The 11,329-nt window shown below is 49.5% G+C and overlaps 1 pseudogene; it reads right to left on the bottom strand.

Annotated features, from left to right (window-relative positions):
- Positions 1–6,399: 6,399 nt before the first annotated feature.
- Positions 6,400–7,786, bottom strand: LOC116078745 (annotated as a pseudogene).
- Positions 7,787–11,329: the final 3,543 nt, after the last annotated feature.

Raw genomic sequence — 11,329 nt, 5'->3', positions numbered from 1 at the left:
CTCAGACCAGCAACCCATTTCTTTTAAAAACAAAAACAAAAACAAGGGCTAGAGAGATGGCTCAGCGGTTAAGAGCATTGACTGTTCTTCTGAGGTCGTGAGTTCAATTCCCAGCAACCACATGGTGGCTCACAACCATCTGTAATGAGATTTGATGCCTTCTTCTGATGTGTCTGAAGATAGCTACAGTGTACTTACATATAATAAATAAATACATCTTAAAAAACACAAAAAACCCCACAAACAACCAAACAATCAAACTGGGCGTAATGGTGTGCACCTTTAATCCCAGCACTCAGGAGGTGGAGGCAACCTGATCTCTATGAGTTTGATTTTCTTACCCAAGTCCCTGGGTAAGAAAAGATGGCCTGATGGCTCCCTTGGAGCCGAAGCTCTGGGACAGAGATACTGGCTGGCCAGCCTTGCCATGAGGTCCAGGCCTGGTCTACAGAGTAGGTTTCAGGACAGCCAAGGCTACATAGCCCTGTCTCAAGAAACAACAACTAAATAAATAGATGGATAGACAGACAGACAGACAGACACATTTAATTCAGCAACCCCACTTCAGGGCATGTATCTGCAATATTTGAAACAGGATCTCCACAAGCTATTTGCACATCCATATGTAGCATTCCTTCTAGAAGCTAAGATGTACAAATAGCCCAAATACCATGGAGGAATGAATGGATTCAGAATTAACTGTGGGGCTGGAGAGATGGCTCAGCTGAAGAGCATTCTTCTGTTCTTGCACAGGCTGCAGTTGGGTTCCCAGTGCCCTTGCTCACAGCCACTTGTAACCCCATCTCCAGAGCATCTGACACATGCTTGTACACAAATATACTCACACTCGCACACATAAATAATTCAAAGTTTAAAAAGTAACAGTGTAGGGACTGAGGAAAAGTGCTTGCCTCACAAACACAAGGGCCCAGCTTCCCATCCTGAGTCCCCGTGTAAGAAAAGATGGCCTGATGGCTCCCTTGGAGCCCCAGCTCTGGGACAGAGATACTGACTGGCCAGCCTTGCCTGTGTATTTCATGAGGTCCAGGCCACTGAGAGACCCTGTCTCAAAACACAAACCAAAGAGGATGGCTCTGAGGAACCCACATCTGAGGTTGAGCTCTGGCCTCCACACTCATGTACCTACATGAACACATCCCCCCCATACATAAATGGTGTATTGTACAGTGAAATTTTATGCAGCTCTAAATGAGGAAATCCCCTGCTGCTGCACATGGGTAAGATTAGAGGCCCTTCTGCTAAGAGAAATAAGCTACTCACAGAAAGACAAGTGCTGTATGAATCCACTTAGACATTTAAAATAGTCAAAACCATGGAAACAAAATAGAATGGAGGTTGCCAAGAGGCTAGGAGCAGAAAGAGACTTGATGGATGGAGAATTTCAGTTTTGCATGAAAATTGAGTTCAGTTATATATAGTGTGCCTGTCTGTTTGTGTTTACTATGTATGAAGCCCTAGGTTTACCCCAGTGTCAAAATAACAAAACTAAAAAGAGGGTAAATTTTGGGGCTAGTGAGATGGCCCAGCAAGTAAATTGTCTGCCACTAAGCCTGATGACCAACTCCTGCAAGCTGTCCTCTGCCACATGTACACTGTGGAACACGCATGCACGCATGCATACACACAATGTAATTTTGTCAATATAAGGATTTTTTTGCTATATTTTCATAACCATAATAAAGATTTTTTGGAAAACTTATTTTTAAATTTTACTCCATTTTGTTTTTTTAAATGGCTTGCTCTGTAGTCTTAGCTTGCCTGGAACTTGACGTTTCCTCCTGCTTCTGCCTCCTGAGTACTGGATTATGACCTGGGGAAAATCCCATTGTTCGCATGCTCAGAAAATTGTTCTGGCGAGGGGTGCTAGTGGGTAAAGGTTCTGGGCTGGCAGGATTTGGTTACATGAAGGCCAGTGATTTAAAAAGACGGAGGGAGGGGCTGGGTGAACTCGAGTGCGTGCGTGCGTGCGTGTGTGCGTGCGTGCGTGCGTGCGTGCGTGTGTCTGTGTGTCTGTGTGTCTGTGTGTTGGATGTAGGTATGTCACCTGCCTTAGTGCATGTGTAGGTAAGCTCTCCACTCTTCTCAAACTGATCATCATGCCCCTGAGGCAAGTGCTTTACTGACCGAGCCTTCTCCCCAGCCGGAGACTTTTTATTCTTTTCCCTGTGTGTCTGAAGATTCTGGGCAGGTGTTTTGTTTGGTAAGTAACTACCATGAAACTTCGACATTTATTAAACAGGAGGAGAGCCAACCCATAAAATCCCTGCAGGGGAGCAGCCAGCCTCAGTGTTGGAACAGCAGGCCCTGTCCACCTTTCTGCTGTTTCCACTCCGACCACGGCAGTGTTCCCCTATCCTTGTGCTTGTCCTATCAGGTGATTCTAAAAGGCAGAGGCCGAACTGTCCAACCAGACCGCCTTGGTGACCCTAAGGCAGTGTTGCAGACAGGAGCATTACATAAGAGTGCCCTTTGAGTGTGGCTGGCAGTGTAACAGGTGGGCTCAAGGGGGTGGCAGCTTCTACGCTGTCTTATTATTTATGGAGTGGTGGTAGAAAGGGTGTCCTGAGATACTGTGCCCAGAGCGACCTGGTGCAGGGGTTCCCTGGCTTCCTGGATAGGACACTCGTGACTCTAGGAACATTGAGGTTCAGTTGATGAACCCAGAACGGTAGGGAAGAGAGCTGGCTAGTAGGGAAGGTGGGACAGGGTATAGACTCTCAGCTTTCTTTACAGCTGTCACTGCAACTGGGAAATAAGAAATGTTCACACAGTGCTCATGGCTTGCTATTACACCCCAGAAACCACTGAAGTTCCAGATTCAACCCTACGCACAGTGTCTGTGAGCTGCCCTGTGTCGCGTCCCAGTGTAAGTCTCCCCTCGATTCTAGCCCTGACCCCCTCGTGACTGCCCAGCCTGCTTTAACTGTCGGGTGGCTGGGGGGGTGGTTGCTGGCAGCTAATAAAGAGAAAGTGCTACAGGAATACGGAGCCCAGACCTATGCAACCGGGCAGGTAACAGTAGGGGTCAAACAAAATGAAGGTCAGGCTATGGATAGAAGGAAAGTGCACGGATGAGAACCTTCAAAGAGCTGAAATGCCCAAGCTTACAGCCTGCAAGTAAAGATGAGCCAGGAGGAGCCAGAGGGAGGGAGGGAAGAGGCAGTGTGTCAGCGCCCCAGGTGCCAGAGGGGTTGGGGTGGTCCAGCTGGTGCCACAAGCCAGGTGGTGGAGGGGAGGTGGGTTTGGAGTTGATGGCCCCCAGGCTTGCTCCCAGGCTTGGATGAGTGCTAAGGTACTGTCCGTGAGAGCCTGGATCCCATGCAGGGCTGGGCTTTGAGGGCACTGGTCTGAGATCAATTTGGTGGAGGGCTTGGGCCTTTTATTTGTTTTTTACTTTTTTGGTTTTTTTAAGACAAGGGTTCTGTGTGCCCTTGGCTGTTCTAGAACTTGCTATGTAGATCAGGCTGGCCTCAAACTCAGAGATCTTCCTGCTTCTGCCTCCCGAGTGCTGGGACAAAAGGTGTGTGCAGCTACTGCCTGCCAGTACCACTCAGCTGGGTTTGATTGATTGATTGATTGATTGATTGATTGATGAGACAGACTGGCCCCCAACTTCACTATGTTCAAGTTCACTTGAACTCCTGAACCTCCTGCTTTACCTCCCAAGTGCTGGAACTACAAGGAGGTGCCAGCGTGGTGGGGTTTTATAAAGGACAAAAAGGTGCATGGCAAGAATTAGAAGCGATTTGGGGTGCCCTAAGATGGGAAAAGGGACTGGGGCTCAAAGAGGGAGGGTAGCCCTTGCAACTGGTCAGTGTCTGAGTGGGAGGGCCATGAAGAGTGGTCCAGGGTAGAGTACTTGCCCAGCAAATTCTTAGCATCACAACAATAAAATAAAAGGCAGGTGAGGAGCTTTACAGGCCATGAAGAGAAGGAGGGATGTTTTCTTGATGAGAAGAAGTGACACAATACTGAAAAGAACAAAGGCACAGAGCAAGGAGAGCCACTCAGCCCTGTGACTAACAGAGAAGGGAGCTGCCTCTGTGGTGACATTAGTCCATCCTGACCCCTGACCCAGGGTACCTGCCTCCCAGCACTCATGTCCCATGCTTTGGTGCCCCCCACCCCCAACCCCGGGATGACTCCACCAACTTCCTACAACGTGGTGTGCTCAGCAGACTCTGGTAGAGAGTCTCTGAAATGCTGTGCACATCTTAATTTCAGGGTCCACCTGGATCGGGCTGGGTGGGAGAGCCGCCGGGGTCAGCTGAAGGCAAGGGAGATAGTGAGTTTATTTTAAACCCAAGTGGGCACTGGAGCTGCAAACAAGCAGGCAACTCTTGGGGAGAATGGAGATTGGCAGCCTCTCAGACACTTGTCTGGAAGTCTGGAGGCTGCCCAGCAGACAGGGCCCTGCTGGAGGAGTTGGATGTGGTGAGAGAGGCAGAGCGACGCCCTGGAGCCCAGTTCACATGCTGACCAGTGATGTCCAAAGGGCCAGGACCTGAAAGCCTCCCTAGATAACACAGACCCAGGCTCTGAGGACTGTCTGGGTCCCCTCCCCAACGGGTGCCACTTTGTCTGCAGCCAGATGGGACATGTACATAATTTTGTGCAGGAGTGGAGGATAGGCAGGATCTGTTAGAGGTCCCCTGATGCGGAAGCTCCCTCTTGAAAGTTTCTGCCAGCATTCCAGGTAACTGGGTGGCAGTTCGCACTGACTCGGACTGTGGCGTCCCCCTGGGTTCTGCATGGAAGACATCATCCACAGCTTCCCAGCCCATCATCACCTCACTGAAGGTGGGGCTTGAGGGGAACGAACCACAAGGGCCCGATTCGGGGCATGTCACTGGAGATGGCCTTTGGGTAAGGACAAGCCAGCCCCAGCACTGTCAAGTGTTTATTTCCCTCATAATTTACTTTGAACACTGGAATGCCTAAGGAGCCCAGGCTTAGTGGAACTTCCTGGGTTTGTCTAGAGGGCATCAGGAGTCCCCTCTGCACCAGACCTCAGCTAGCCACTGTCTTCTGCTGACCCAGAAAGGCCAGCCGATCTCATTGCACTCTGGGGACAGGGTAGATCTAGGTCTTACCCTGCCTGTGAGTCCCTGAGTCGGTCTCTCTCTCTCTCCTTTTTCTGCCTGCTTCTTTCTTTCTTTCTTTCTTTCTTTCTTTCTTTCTTTCTTTCTTCCTTTCTTTCTTGACATTATTTTAAATCTCTCAACATTTCAACTCTGTAGAAGTCAAATGCAAAATTTGTGCATTTTAAATTAGCATATACTCAACTATCCGGATCCCAGCAATCTCCTAAAGTGAGACACACCTAGGAAGGGAGAGGCCTTGCCAGTCTGTACTGTCTTTCCTGGTGGAAAGCTCCCTGGACTTCTTCAGGTGGCCTGTCCTCCATCTTAAGAGAGTCCCTGTAATGCTAGAGTAACTGGAATGGAAAGCTAGAGCTCTCAGGAAAGGGCCAGGCAGGCATCACCAGTTCTAAGGTGTGGAACATCAAAGAGCTGCCCAGGAAGGCCAGTCTCAGTAATAAAATTGCCCAAATTCTGCTGTATATATACACCTATCTACATGCGGTCTATCAGCTAGAGATTAAAAAAAGAGTCATATAAGATTTGGAAAACCCTACAATCACTTCAGTATGTCAAAAGACCACCAGCAGATTCACAGTGGCTCAGGGTTTGGTCAGAATCAAGCCTGCTCCAGAGCTGAATGCCTGCTTTGGGAAAACTCTCCTTGCACAGAGATCACAAACACTGGACATCACAACTGCCTGTGGCTAAAGTGTGTTAACGATTCACAAGGAAGTGACAGCCTCAAATTCCCCGAAAAGGAAAAGCCAGAGGTGGGGTTTATACTAGGAAGCGTGGACACCCGGCTGAGTACTGGAGAGGCATCTATGTAATGAGCATATAACACCTCTGCCCACCCTAGTGCAAAAAGACTGAGAGCTGTGCAGACAGTCCTGGGAACCAGTTCGGAAGGCTAGGTGAGTTTGGAGAGAACCCCACCGCCTGAACTTCCTTCTGAGATTTGAGGTTTAGGGTGCAAGGTTCATGTTCAGCAGGCACCAAGACCAGACAAAGCTATAGATGTGAGGGCTGAGGTCCTTGCCTTGTCACTGAGGTCATTGCAGACCCCAGCACCATGCTGACCCCCCTGTGCACACTGGAGGTAGGTGTATAATATTCACTGTAGGGAAGACAGTAGTTCTCTACCACCGTGGGAAGGAACATGGGCTTTTTTATCGGTCCCTTACCTCCTAAGGCCCCCCAGCTCCCCCCAGCAGTGGAAAAAACACCGGGAAAGGGCATGCGGCCCTCCTTGGAAGACTAAAGAACCCAGGGCACCTTTATAAATACCGTATCATTAATTTCTTTCACCATGTTGATTGTTGGGTGTGAACTTGTGCAGCTCACTCTTTCTGCAGCAAGGGTCGTAGTGGTAGGCACGGAGGCAGGCATCACAGGAAACTTTTGAACACTGGGTGTACGTGTTGGTGGCACCTGCACGGTTACAGAAGCCACAGCGGGAGGTGGCTGTGGTAGAGGGCTTGGGCTTTGAGTGGAGAGGTGCCAGCCGGTCAAGGCCCTGAGTCTGGCCCACATACTTCTCTCGCATAGGTGCCCCATGGGCCAAGCTGTCCTTGTACAGAGGCCCTGCTGGGAAAAGCACTGGGCTTGGAGGACGAAGGACAGACCAGTACACTGTCACAGCGCTGGCAGAGGGAGGAGTTGCAGGACAGGCCACAGTTTTGGCACTTGGTGAGGGCAGGCTCTTTGGTGGGAGATGCGCTCGTGGTAGATGGAATAGGCATCATTTTTGACCAGCCATACATCTGACTGCAAAGCATCCTGCTTCCGATAGGTGGTCCTGGGTTCTGAAGCTGTGTACAGGTTTACGTCATCCGGAGTAGATAAGTATGTACTGCAAAGGCCAAGGCCGTTGATGGGGGAGATGGAGGGAAAGTCATCAGGGCTTCCTGCTTTCCCAGTCGCTGTCATAGGCACCCACCGACATGGAGGGTTTGGTCACTTGGAGCTTGTAGTAGTCCTTGGCTGCTCGCTCTCTGGCTGACTTCTGGAGTGCCACACGAGCCATGGAAGTGGTCAAGTGCTCCCGACTCAGCCTGCCTCCGCAGGGCATCTGAGCACCCACGCGCATCCTCTGTGCTGCTCTTGGGCTCAGTCACCAGGTCTAGCTCTGAGTAGCCTTTGTCCTTCACCTGCGAGTGGACTCTCCAGCATCTACTCACACTCAGCCTTGGCCAGGAAGAGCTCAAAGGAGACCATCTTCACCTGGAGGGACTCCACAAGCTCTTTGAGTTTGAACGCAGTCCCCAACTCAGGTTCATAGCCCGTGAACCTTAGAATGGCTCGGGTGTCCTTCTCCAGCAACGTGGACTTGACATAGTAAACAAAAGGGCCCGTGTAGGTCTTGATGCTGCAGAACTTCTTCCAGGGGAGCAGGAAGAGGTTGATGGTCACTGTCTCCAGCATGCTGAAGGCGCAGTGCAGAGCGCTCAGGCTGGAGCTGCTCAGTGAACTGAGGGAGCTCTCCACCACTTCATAAAACAGGATCAGCCAAAATCGATATAAAGGATCCACCTTGTACAGGCTGAGCAGGGTGGCAGCTGCTGGTACTCATCGCTGACAGGCTGCTGTTTGCCGCGGGTGGTGTCCACGTCACCCTCATGGAACTGCACATACTTCCAGAGTAAGTCATCCTTGTACTTGGTATCCATTGAGCTGGGCTTCCCCAAATCAAACCCAAGGGTTATTGATGTGTTAGAGCGGCGGGTCGCGTCAGAAAATACCATACTAGGCCCAAACAGTTCCACGTGTAAGAGGTTTAATTGAGAGGGAGTAGGGGTAGTGGCACGGAAAGAGAGGAGAGAGAGAGAGCAAGATGGAGGAATGTTCTCGTGTGTGTGTGTGTGTGTGTGTGTGTGTGTGTGTGTGTGTGTGTGTGTATGGGTTGTGACGTAGCAGTCACAGGTAAAGATAGGAGCATCACATGAAGAACTGGCCTGGTGCCCATGGACCAACCCATGTTCCACCGCTAAAGTGAGCGCCTCCAAAACACGGGCACATCCCTCCTCCCCTGCTCCTGCCAGCTCCTTGAGCAGGTCTTCTTTCTTTTAGATGGTTTCATGATGTGTCCCAGTCTGTCCTTGAATTTGCTCTCTTCCCTCCTTAGCCTACAGCCTTAGCTCTTCTCTTGCCTCCTAGCAACGGTGGCACACAGAGGTCCCTTTGACCTCTGGCTGACCCAGGTCTGTCATGTTGTGATTCCTAGATTTCTGGGTTTCTATATTGCTTCTTCATGGTGGTCAGTTACAGCCACACAAAGACCACTGAATATTTGATATATGTGGTTAGTCCAAACCTAGACCTGCTTTGAATTAGAAGATATCTCTGATTTTTAAAAAAAGATTTATTTATTTTATTTACATGAGTACACTGTAGCTGTCTTCATACACACCAGAAGAGGGTATCGGATCCCTTTACAGATGGTTATAAGCCACCATGTGGTTGCGGGGAATTGAACTCAGGACCTCTGGAAGAGCACTCAGTGCTCTTAACCGCTGAGCCATCTCTCCTGTCCCAAAATTAACTTTTTTTTGGGGGGGCAGGGTTTCTCTGTATAGCCCTTGCTGTCCTGGAACTCACTCTGTAGACCAGGCTGGCCTCAAACTCAGAAATCTGCCTGCCTCTGCCTTCCAAGTACTGGGATTAAAGGCATGAGCCACCACTGCCCGGTATCTCTGATTTTTAAAGACTGTAGTTTTTGTAGTAAACTTGGCTCAACTCAGAGAACACAGATTGACAATAGATAGTTGCAATAATATGAGGTTTATTGATCCACGTACATGGGGTTACCCATCCTTACAGGGGAGGGGGTCAATCCTGAACTCAGAAAGCACATATCTTTTCTACTTTACAGAGGGCAGATTTCTGCAACAGGACTAGCTGGCTCACTCTGGTTGGTGGAACACAGGACAAAGGATCTCATCAGGCATTGGTTGGCTTGCTCAGGGGGCTGTTCTTGGCTTAGTCAGCCAACTTCCCTACCCAGCTCTGAACATGGCCTTGAAAAGTCCCTGGGAAGGGGCTGAGTAACTAGGTGGTAGGGGGATTGTTGGCAGCAAGGTCAGGGTGACGGTTTGTGGTCTTTTTTGAAATTCACCACAGGCGGGGTTGGAGGGTTCTTTTGAGAATTGCTAATCTTGTTTTCGTGTACCTTAACATCATGGCAACCACCAGTTATTTTTGTTTTGGCTTGTCTTAGCCTGGTCATTCTGATTCAACATCCTGACCACCAGAACTTTGTTTCTACAGCATATCCTTGGCTATCTCTGGAACACAGCTTCTTAGTGCTTCTCAGAAAACACTTAGCCAAATGGCTGAAGCTGCTGCTTGCTGCTGTAAAACTTTGTTTCCACACCGCCTGCTGCTTTCCAGGACCTGGAACATGGGCCCCTGATTTTACTTTATGTCTACATCCCCAGAACCTTATTTCTACAGCTTTGTTTTTTCACTTTATTACTTCATTTTTAAGAAACTGATGCCTTTAATCCCAGTACTCTGGAGGCAGAGGCAGGTAGATATCTAAGTTCCAGGTTAGTCTGGTCTACAGAGCAAGTTCCAGGGCAGCCAGGACTACACAGCTGGGGCTACACAGAGAAACCCTGCCTTGAAAAGCCAGAGAAGGGGGTGGTGGAGATTGCCTTCATAAGATTGAGCTGTAGGCAAGTCTATAGAGGTCATTTTCTTAATTTGTGATTGGTGGAGGAGGGCCCAGGCCTTTGTGGGTCCACTGTGGGTAGGGCCATCCCTGGACTGGTGATCCTGGGTTCTATAAGACAGTAGGATGAGCAAGTCAAGAGTAGCCAGCCAGTAAGCAGCGCTCCTCTACAGCCTCTGCATCCGCTCCTGCCTCTAGGTTTCTGCCCTGCTTGAGTTCCTGTCCTGACTTCCTTCAGTGATGAATAGTGATATGGAAGTATAAGCCAAATAAACCCTTTCCTCCTCAACTTGCTTTTTGGTCTTTTATTTATTTATTTATTTATTTTTTTTAATTTTTTTTTAAACCACAGCACTAGAAGACCTAAGTAGGACAAAGGCTTTCTGGGTTTAAAAAGAAAAAGGCTCAAGAAAAGGAATGGGACATCTCGGCTCCCGGATGAGGCTTTGGGAGAGCACCTGCCTACACGGGTTGTTTTATGTTGAGATGATTCTGTATTGAAATGAGGATAATTTGGGTAGACTGCATTGAATGGAATAGTCAATCTTTTCCTCCTTCTTTTAAAATAGGCTGTTAAGAAGTTTTAAAATATGTATGTAGCATGTCTGTGTGGCCCAAATCGTATCCATCTGGACAGGACAGACACTGTCTTGATATAGACACTGGGACAAGCTATAATGAATGTATAGTTCCCTTAGCTCAACAGTGGATCCAGGGTCTGTGAGGTGTAGAGGGGCTACCTGACCCCAGCCTGGATCCTTCCTGGCCATCTGCAACAGGCAAGGGAGGACAGTAGGGAAACCATTAGCCAGGGATGTAACGGGGAGGTGCCTCGACCAGAAGTCCTGCCTGGGGAGTACTGAATAGCTGAAGGAGGGAGATGGAGACACAGTATGGGAGGTGATCCAAACAGGACTTTTTAATTTGTGGGTTTTTTTTTTTTCGTTCTTTGAGACAGGGTTTCACTACATAGCCCTGACCGACCTGGAACTCACTGTGTAAAGCAGGTGGTGACCCCGCTTGTCTTCCAGAGTGGAGTGCCTGTGCCCTCTGCCTGCCCTGGCTATCCGCCTGCTGGCTGCCATGCTCCTCACTACCTTTGGGGCCAGGGATGGCGACATCAAACAGAAGCTGGGAACCGAGAAAGGGTTAAACAGGGAGATGGATGATCTGAGAGTCAGGAGCCATGGAGAAAGTTAAAAATAGGATGATCCAGCCCAGAGCAAGGAAGCAGGGTGAGCCTCGGCTGTTGGGGGTGACTGACGGGTTTGAGGATGCCTTGTGCCTTTCTCCTGTGCACTGAGTGGGAAGAAGTTGCCGTGGGCCTCCAGAGATACATCACTGAGAAATTCTCAATCCTGGGGTCTTAGATGGCCGGAGAGCCGAGGATGGGCAGATTGGGGGTGCAGGCTGGATGTGACCCTGAACCCTATTTCTGCTTATGAACCCAGGTAGCTACAATCCTGGACCAGTTGCCAGCACCTGCATCCCCATGCCTTGTGCGGTTTCTCATGTCTTTCCCTCTGTTTTTCCTCCTCCCCCACCTCTTCCC

The sequence above is a fragment of the Mastomys coucha genome, unplaced genomic scaffold (genome assembly GCF_008632895.1).
Source record: "Mastomys coucha isolate ucsf_1 unplaced genomic scaffold, UCSF_Mcou_1 pScaffold5, whole genome shotgun sequence".
Lineage (NCBI taxonomy): Eukaryota > Metazoa > Chordata > Mammalia > Rodentia > Muridae > Mastomys > Mastomys coucha.
Note: the sequence above shows the minus strand (reverse complement) of the source record. Positions and strands in the feature narration are given on the sequence as shown.